General features: G+C 41.5%; 1 pseudogene; it reads right to left on the bottom strand.

Moving 5' to 3' along the window:
- Positions 1–7,744: 7,744 nt before the first annotated feature.
- LOC105872783 (large ribosomal subunit protein eL29-like) lies at positions 7,745–8,711 on the bottom strand (annotated as a pseudogene).

The raw sequence follows: 8,711 nt of genomic DNA, 5'->3' as shown, positions 1-8,711 counted from the left end.
CAGGAGATTGACTGGGGAGTGCTTTTGGGGAAAACACCTGTAAGGGAGTGAACAAAGTAGGATTGTCAGAAGGAGAAGTTGAGCTATGATGCAGTTCATCTTCTGCATGGGGAGCTCTGGTCACTTGCTTCATATAATATATCACCCTATCTGGGAACAGCTTCTCTAGGAATCTGTTTGGTCTCTTTTGCTGGAAATACAAGAGGAAGGTAAATAGGACTTCTTCTAGTCTCTTTCACTATAGCTTGTCTTGAGGCCACAAATAATACTCCTTGTCTCCTCTTGCTACCGGTTCTAGATTTCCCCTTACCCTTGGCTAACTCCTCTACTGGTCAGCAGCTTACCTGTTGGGCCATTGAGGCCCTTGTCACTGTGCTGTCCTCAGGCTGTGACTGTAGAATTTGTCCATTTGCTATCAAATTTGGGCAAAGGAGTATGAAGAAATACCCTTCATATATACCCTTGATATCACAAACATAAAGCATTTACCACCTGGGTGATAACAATTTGCTTTATTGTCACTATGTGACAGAAGCCCTACCTGTTCTTGATGATCAACATCAATTACTCCTCCTTGATGATGACTCCTTTTCTTTTCTTTTTTTTTTTTTTTTTTTTTTTGAGACAGAGTCTCGCTTTGTTGCCCAGGCTAGAGTGAGTGCCGTGGCGTCAGCCTAGCTCACAGCAACCTCAAACTCCTGGGCTCGAGTGATCCTTCTGCCTCAGCCTCCCGGGTAGCTGGGACTACAGGCATGCGCCACCATGCCCGGCTAAATTTTTTATATATATATCAGTTGGCCAATTAATTTCTTTCTATTTATAGTAGAGACGGGGTCTCGCTCTTGCTCAGGCTGGTTTCAAACTCCTGACCTTGAGCAATCCGCCCGCCTCGGCCTCCCAAGAGCTAGGATTACAGGCGTGAGCCACAGCGCCCGGCCATGACTCCTTTTCTTGCTGTCTGGTTTCTTGGCCCAAGGTGCATGAAGGGAACAGGTGGCAGTTGAAGGAGCTTATGGAGTTTCACCCCAAAATATGACTCCTTATATAGAGAATATTTTGAATTAAAGGCCCCTAAAGATCAATAGGCCATTGGAAGTGACATTCCTCTATCTACATAAACCAGACAGACCCTTCAGAAAGAAAAATTGACTTCCTTTCCCCTCCCTGTTATCTCAATATATTGCAGGAAACAAGATCAAGAATGCAACCAGACCTGGCCCAAATTGTTTTAAATATAATACCTGTTAGGTTCATTTACAAGTCAATTTGTTTCCCCCATCCATCCATTCTTCTAAGTATCTATTTATCCTCCCTAGTAACCGTCCATTGTGTCTAAACATAATTACCTATATTCCTCATCTCCCTCTCCCCTCCAAAAGGAGGGTATATAAATTTCTGGACCCCACTGGTTTTTTGGGTAATCACTCTGTGATTCTCCCCATGAGAATAGTCTCTCTCTCTTATTAATCTGCCTCCTTATGAGTTGATTGAAACTTCTGGGCAAAGGGGAAGTTTCCCCTCACCTAGACAGTTTGGCATAGCTGGCAGGATCTTCCAAATCTCTCTACTCTTCTGAAATCTGCAGTGAAGAGAATCTGGACTCTGATCAGCCAGTGACACAGTAAGATACCTTAACTTATCAGCCAGACTCCCGGCTTTCCTGTGTCTCTCTGTTGGCTCTGGTTGAGCAGACGGTAAAGATCATTGTCTCTTATGCCTTTCCAAATTTAAGATTAATGAGAGAAAAGGCTTTGTGAGTAGTCTTGGTATAGCAACTCTGGTATTTTTTGGGGGGGTACTTTGTGGTATGAATATTCATATTGTCTAATTCCCTCTCCTCTCAGAAATAGCCTTTTGTTGCTTTCCTTTGTGATTGCCTTTCTGTGTGTGTGTTTTTTTTTTTTGTCATAAAGAGGGTTACCATAGGGTAGAACACAGGCCTAGAACCCCTGTATGCTCATAGTTCGAGCCAGCCCTGCAGACTAGTTATATGGTTCTGACTAGACTTGCGTCTATTAAGACAAACTTGGCTACAGATCTCGGGGGGGGGGGGGGGGGGGGGGGGGGGAGAAAAACCCGTATGAGGTTCCTCTCTCATCCTGTTACAGTCCCTGAGCTCATTTTGTGCCTGAGTGGGAATTTTCTCCTCAGTCTCCGTCATCTGAGGCATGTGTTTTTTTGGAAACACACCAGACGGCTAGTCTGAAAAGAAAATTGGGAGTCAGAGACATGTAAGCAGCACCCTCTGTATCAAATGTGTCCAGCTCTAGGGGAGTCTTTGTCTTAACAGGTCCCATCCTATCTTAAGTCTAATTCTGAGAGTGAATTTTTGGAAATCATGGGAACTGCCTCCTCTATATCCTCTCAAGGAACACTCTAAACCTGGAAAGTTATCACTTGGGTTTTCTATGAAGAGACTTATTGGATTGAGTCCTTTTGGAATAAATATACCATTGAAAATTATAATTATTGATCGACAAAAGATGAATCCTTTAAATTAAAAGGCTTCTGAATTAAATTTATATATATAAATTTCAGAGACCTCTTATTCTAAATTATTGCCTTATTTGTATTAATAGAGAAATTAGATGAAAAGAAAGACACATAATGTTGTGTGTAGCCTTAAAAATTCTATTGACAAAATTAAAGAGCAAAATCTGACATTAAAGGGGAAAAACAACCCACTCTATACTGCCCCAGCAGGAGCAACAATAAAAGCCAATTCACTTTGTAGCCTACTGGTTAAAGTTCTGTGCTTGCATTTCAGCAGTGTAGATTTGATACTCAGACAGGGAATTACCTGTTCTGGTTTGAAATTTGTGTAACTTACACCATTTATTGATTCTTTTCTGTGCACAGCTTTTGATTTCATGTATTCTGTGGGGGCAAATGGGACTTTTAGACATTTATGTATAAATGATCAGCTGAAAAATTGGGACCCTAGAAAATATGGCTAGACAAAAATTGTGGGTTACACCTTGATTATGGCTATGGAGACATTCTTTGAGCTGTTTTTGTGGTTTCTTTGGATCTCATAAAAACAGTTCTCCACCTCTTTGGAAACATCTCTTGCTTCCTTGATTAAGTTATAACCCTGATTAAGGCTTATTGGTTTCACTTAGAGGGTACTTTAGTTGAAAGGTTCGAAAGCAAAAATATCAGCTTTTTGTCCTGGCTAAAGTTTGCTCCATTTATCTTCACTCCATTTTCTGTACATCACTTTTTCTTTTCTGTCCATGAATCTTCATCAACCATTCTGCAGCATTGGGGTCTTTCTGAACCTGTTCTGGTTCTTGGCTTCAGGCAATTACTGTGGTTAACTATTCTAATAGTCCATTTCTGCCAAAAACAAAGCCTGTGAACTTTGCCAGCTGCCCACCTGGGGGGCTGGCCCACCTGGGAGTTTTAACAGAAGACTTAACTTGCCTCAGGGATGCAGGCCAGGCTGCAGTTCCCAAAAGAGTGGAGGAAGTTTTCTAGGCCATTCCCTCTGTTACACATGGAGATCTGAGAACCAAAGCCAAGATTCAAGGTAAAAATAGGATCCTTAATTTCTGAAGAACTGAGTACTCTACTACACTTATCTATACATGTCTAAGTATTAGGCTCTGGATCAGCAAACTCTTATAGAAATGGCAAAATCTTACTAAAGGCAAATTGTTGCCTACCTGATATTTGCTTAAAACAATAAAATAGGTAATTAAAAGATTGATAGTCTGAATAAAAATATGTAAGAGCCGGTACATAAACATTTTTTATAAGAGCTATAACAGCTGCATGTCTGTGTCTATGTGTCTGTATATTTTATGTGTATGTGATATTTTACTATCAAAATATATAAAAGAGCTCTTATTAATTAGCTTAAAAATTAGTGCTTAAATTAAATATTTTATCAAGAAGATAGAAACTAATTCAAATGCCTTTTAGTTTATGTGGCTTTAATAATACAGTAATTGACCTCTGTTCAACTTTCTTGCTTGCAAAGGTTCTGGGGTACTTATTAAAATTTCATACCCCATATCATCCCTAATCCTCAGGGCAAGTGGAATGTAAAAATGTAGACATAAAAAGGACTTTGGGAAAAGTCTGTCAAGACATGGGACTTAATGGGCAGAAGTGTTACCCTTGGTCCTTATAAAAATCTGGAAAACTTCAAATAGACATGGATTAACCCCTTTTGAAATAGTATGGTCATCCCCTGCCTACTAGCACCTCTAAACCTTCTATTCCTGGGCTGATTGGACACTATGGGGATTTAAGTGAACAGTTTGATATCATGACTAGCTACATACACATGCTAACTAATATGCTTGGAGTGTATTATCAACAGGTGAAAGGAGTCTGGCCTCCACTAACTGACAAACCTTGCTACCCTTTATGACCAAGAGATCATGTGTATGCCAAAGTTTTTATAACACAGGTCTTTTTATTGTGTGTGGTGATAAAGCATACAAGTGGTTCCCATGTAGATGGTCAAGATGCAATGGACTTGGTTATCTGACACCCTCTGTTTGCAGGTACTCCACTTAAAATTCCAGCCAAATTACAAACTTGGGCTCTTTTGTTTATAAAGTGGTACCATACAAACGTACTAGATGCAATATTCTAAAAAGCCCACTTGTATATCATAATTCTAAGTTCTATTTGGTGCTCAGGACTCTTTTCTTGGCATTTGGAACTTATGAGATTGAAAAGGCAGTTTTGAACCTCTCCATGGTAATAGAACAAGAGCTAAGTATCACAATGCAAGCATTTGGAGCACTTCAGTTAGAAGTCAACCGTGTAGCCTCTGTTGTATTTCAGAACCACTGTGACCTGGATGCTCTGACAGCCCAAAAGGGTGGAGCTTGCACAATTATTGGTGAAAAATGCTATTTCTATGGAAACTGCTCAGGGCAAGTAGAGGCATATCTGTACCTCTTAAAAGGGAAGATAAATATTCTCCATCAGATTAATGAATGGGAGACTGGTTTAATGGGGTGTGTGGAAATGTGCTTAGATCTGTTCTTTTCTACTTATTCTAATCTATGCTCTTGTCTTCCTTTTCAGACCTATTATTGACTACTAATAGTCAAGTAGTTTATTTTCAACCATTTATTGACTCCATAGTCACTGACTCAGCTTTTAAAAATTTTTATTTTTATTTTTTTACCTTTTTTATTTCAGCATATTATTGGGGTACAAATGTTTAGGTTATATATATTGCCTGTGCCCCACCTGAGTCAGAGCTTCAAGTGTGTCCATCCCCCAGATGGTGCACATTGCACCCATTAAGTGTGAATATACCCATCCCCTCCACCTGCCTGACACCTGATGAATGTTACTACTATGTGTGCACATAAGTGCTGTTCTGTCAGGTGTTCCACCAAAACCTGTTTCGCTTATCCCTCTCGTAATTTGAGCAGCTATTAATACTCAACAGCTGATGAGGTGATTTTGGATCATACTTCTGATTGTCAGACTACTATGTAAATGAAGTAACTTTTGGGACATACTTCTGATTGGCTGACTACTATGTAAATGAGGTGACTTTAAAACTTGCCATTGGCTAACTGTAACCCCCCAAAAGGTATAAAACTAAAAGAAAACAAAAAGGGGGTGCTCAGAGTTTGGTGGCACATATGCCTCTCTGAGCTCGCCGGCGAAATAAAGCTGACTCTCCAACTCTCCGTGTTTCGCTCGGGTTTTTCTTTGGCCAAGAGCTGTTCACACCTGCTGGAACATTTCAACTAATACCAATTTGATGGTGAGCACATGTGGTGCTTGTTTTTCCATTCTTGTGATACTTCACTTAGTAGAATGGGCTCCAGCTCTATCCAGGATAATACAAGAGGTGCTAGATTGCCATTGTTTTTTTGTGGCTGTGACTCAGCTTTTAATGTGTGAAACTTCTAGGGAAGTTCCAGACAAGGGAAATGAGGAACTCAGGAAATTTCACCCAAAAATATGACTCCTTGGTGTAAAGAATATTTTGAATTAAAGCCCTTAAAGATCAGGGGCTTTCTCTCTATCTGCATAAATCAGATGACCCACAAAAAAGAATAATTGACTTCCCTTCCCCTCCCTGTTACCTGAATATATTGCAGGAAACAAGATCAAGAATGCAACCAGACCTGGCCCAAATCATTTTAAATATAATACCTGTCTCTCAGGTTAATTCGCAAGTCAATCCCTTTCCCCCCATGCATTCATTCTCCCACATATCTATGTATTCATCCTCCATAGCAACCATTTATTGTCCCTAAACAGAATTACCTATATTCCTCATCTCCATCTCCTTTCTAAGAGGAAGGTATATAAATTTCTGGACCCCATTGTGATATTGGATAATCACTCTATGATTCTCCTTGTGCACATGGTAAATAAATCTCCTTCTGTTATTAATCTGCCTTATTATGAGTTGATCTTTCACCAAACCTTCCAGGGTGAAGGGGAAGTTTCCCCTCATGTCCACATCGTTGTAACTTAGAATTTAATGGACTGTGTCACTTGGTGGGGCCTGGATCTCTGTATTCATAGAACCTATCATTGCAGGTATGAGAAATATAAATTGCTAAGTGGATCACTGGGAATGACAGCAAGTGAAGGCATTTCTGCTTCTCCCTTTGTTTCCTGGCTGCATGTATTTTGCCTATTGCAGATGTAGTCACCATATGATGATTATGGATTGAGGATAAAACTGTATCCTGGAGAAGGGCACTTATCCTCACATGTTATCGTCTCCAAGGGAGTGTCTCAGGCATGCCTTCAGAATGTTCTTTCATTGCTCTATCAGGCTGGTGGCTTCTAGATTTTGCAGCATGTGATGGGACCAGTGGATCCCATGGTCATATGCTCACATCTCCTCTGCTGTAAAGAGAGTCCCTTGGTCTGAAGCTATGTTATGTGGCATGTGGTTAAGTGAACCAGAAACGTAAGCCCTCAGACAGTGGTGCTGGCTAAGGATCTACAGGCAGGAAAGGCCAGTCCATGCTGTAATTTGTGTTGAATCTTGCCAAAGTGAATCACTGCCCCTTCCAGAGTAGTCTGGTGTAATCCATTTACCACCAACTAGCTGATTGATCTCTTTGCGGGAGTATGTGATATTGAGGAGTCAGCTTTGGTCTCTGTTACTGGCAGGTTGAATAATCTGCAGTAGCATAGAAGTAGCTAGTTCAGCCTTGGTGAGAGGGCACCTATACTCTTGGGCCCATGCCTGGCCTCCATCCTGTTACCAGAGCTACTTTGTGCATTATGCCAGCATTAAGGTGGCCAATGACAGAGGCTGGATAATTTTTTTCCTCTTTTTTAAATAGCAATTAAGAATTATTTTATTTTATTTTTTAAAAAGATATTTTTTTAGGAAAGTTTTTGGTTCATAGTAAAATTAAGCACAAAGTACACAGAGTGGCCATGTACCTGGCCCCCATACACATGTACGGCCTACCCTACTAGAAGCATACCCTATCAGAGTGGTGTGGCACATTTGCTACAATCTAAGAACCTACACTGACTCATAATGTCATCCAAAGTCAGTAATTCATATTAGGTTCACTTTTGGTGTTGTATATTCTATAGGTTTTAAAAAATGTGTAATGACATGTATCTACCATCATACACCATCATAGTATCAAGCAGAATAGTTTTTTTTTTTTCCTGCCTCAGGTTTATTTGTACAAATAGCACAGGAGAATCCCAGCCCCATGCAGATACCAGCCCAGGTTCATACCAGTCCTTCTGTCCCCATGTTAGTAGACTGAGGCCTCTACTCTGGAGCCTTCGTGGGGGCCTGGGCACTTTTTGGAGCCTGAGCTAGAACTGAAGCTGCAGCTGCAGCTGAAGCCACACTGGGCCTTGGTTTGATCCTTGGCCTTTGGCAGGCAGAGCCTGAGACCCTCATGTGCGCATGAGCAGCTTCCCAAGGTTGAGGTGGGCAATGTAGGCAAGTCAACTGAGCTTATGGCTCATGCCCTTTGGGATCTTGGCCTTAACCTCCTTGGCCTTTACAAGGCCTTGATAGCTTCAGCATGTGCATTCTTGGCCTTGGTGTTATTGGCCTGCATCTTCTTCAGGCCCCTCTTGTTGTGCTTCTTGGCAAAGCATATGTTCCCCAGGAACTTTGGGTCCTCCCCCTTAAGAGATTCATATCTTTGTGATCAGGGTTTCTTTCTTTCTTTCTTTCTTTCCTTCCTTCCTTCCTTCCTTCCTTCCTTCCTTCCTTCCTTCCTTCCTTCCTTCCTTCCTTCCTTCCTTCCTTCCTTCCTTCCTTCCTTCCTTCTCTCTCTCTCTCTCTCTCTCTCTCTCTCTCTCTCTCTCTCTCTCTCTCTCTCTCTCTCTCTCTCTCTTCTTGTCTGGCTCTGTTGCCTGGGCTAGAGTGCCGTGGCATCAGCCTAACTCACAGCAACCTCAAACTCCTGGGCTCAAGCAATTCCCCTGCCTCAGCCTCCCCAGTAGCTGGGACTACAGGAATGCGCCACTATGCCTGGCTAATTTTTCCTATATATTTTTAGTTGTCCAACTAATTTCTTTTTATTTTTAGTAGAAATGGGGTCTTGCTTTTGCTCAAGTTGGTCTCGAACTCCTGACCTCAAGCGATCCTCCTGCCTCAGCCTCCCAGAGTGCTAGGATTATAGCTGTGAGCCACCACACCTGGCCACTCAGAGTTTCTTGATGCCATTTCTGTGCCACTTTTGGGACTGGTTTTGGGTGGTGTGGCTGTTGGACTTGGCCAT

The sequence above is a fragment of the Microcebus murinus genome, chromosome 6 (assembly GCF_040939455.1).
Source record: "Microcebus murinus isolate Inina chromosome 6, M.murinus_Inina_mat1.0, whole genome shotgun sequence".
Classification (NCBI taxonomy): domain Eukaryota; kingdom Metazoa; phylum Chordata; class Mammalia; order Primates; family Cheirogaleidae; genus Microcebus; species Microcebus murinus.
This window is presented reverse-complemented; position numbering and strand designations above follow the sequence as displayed.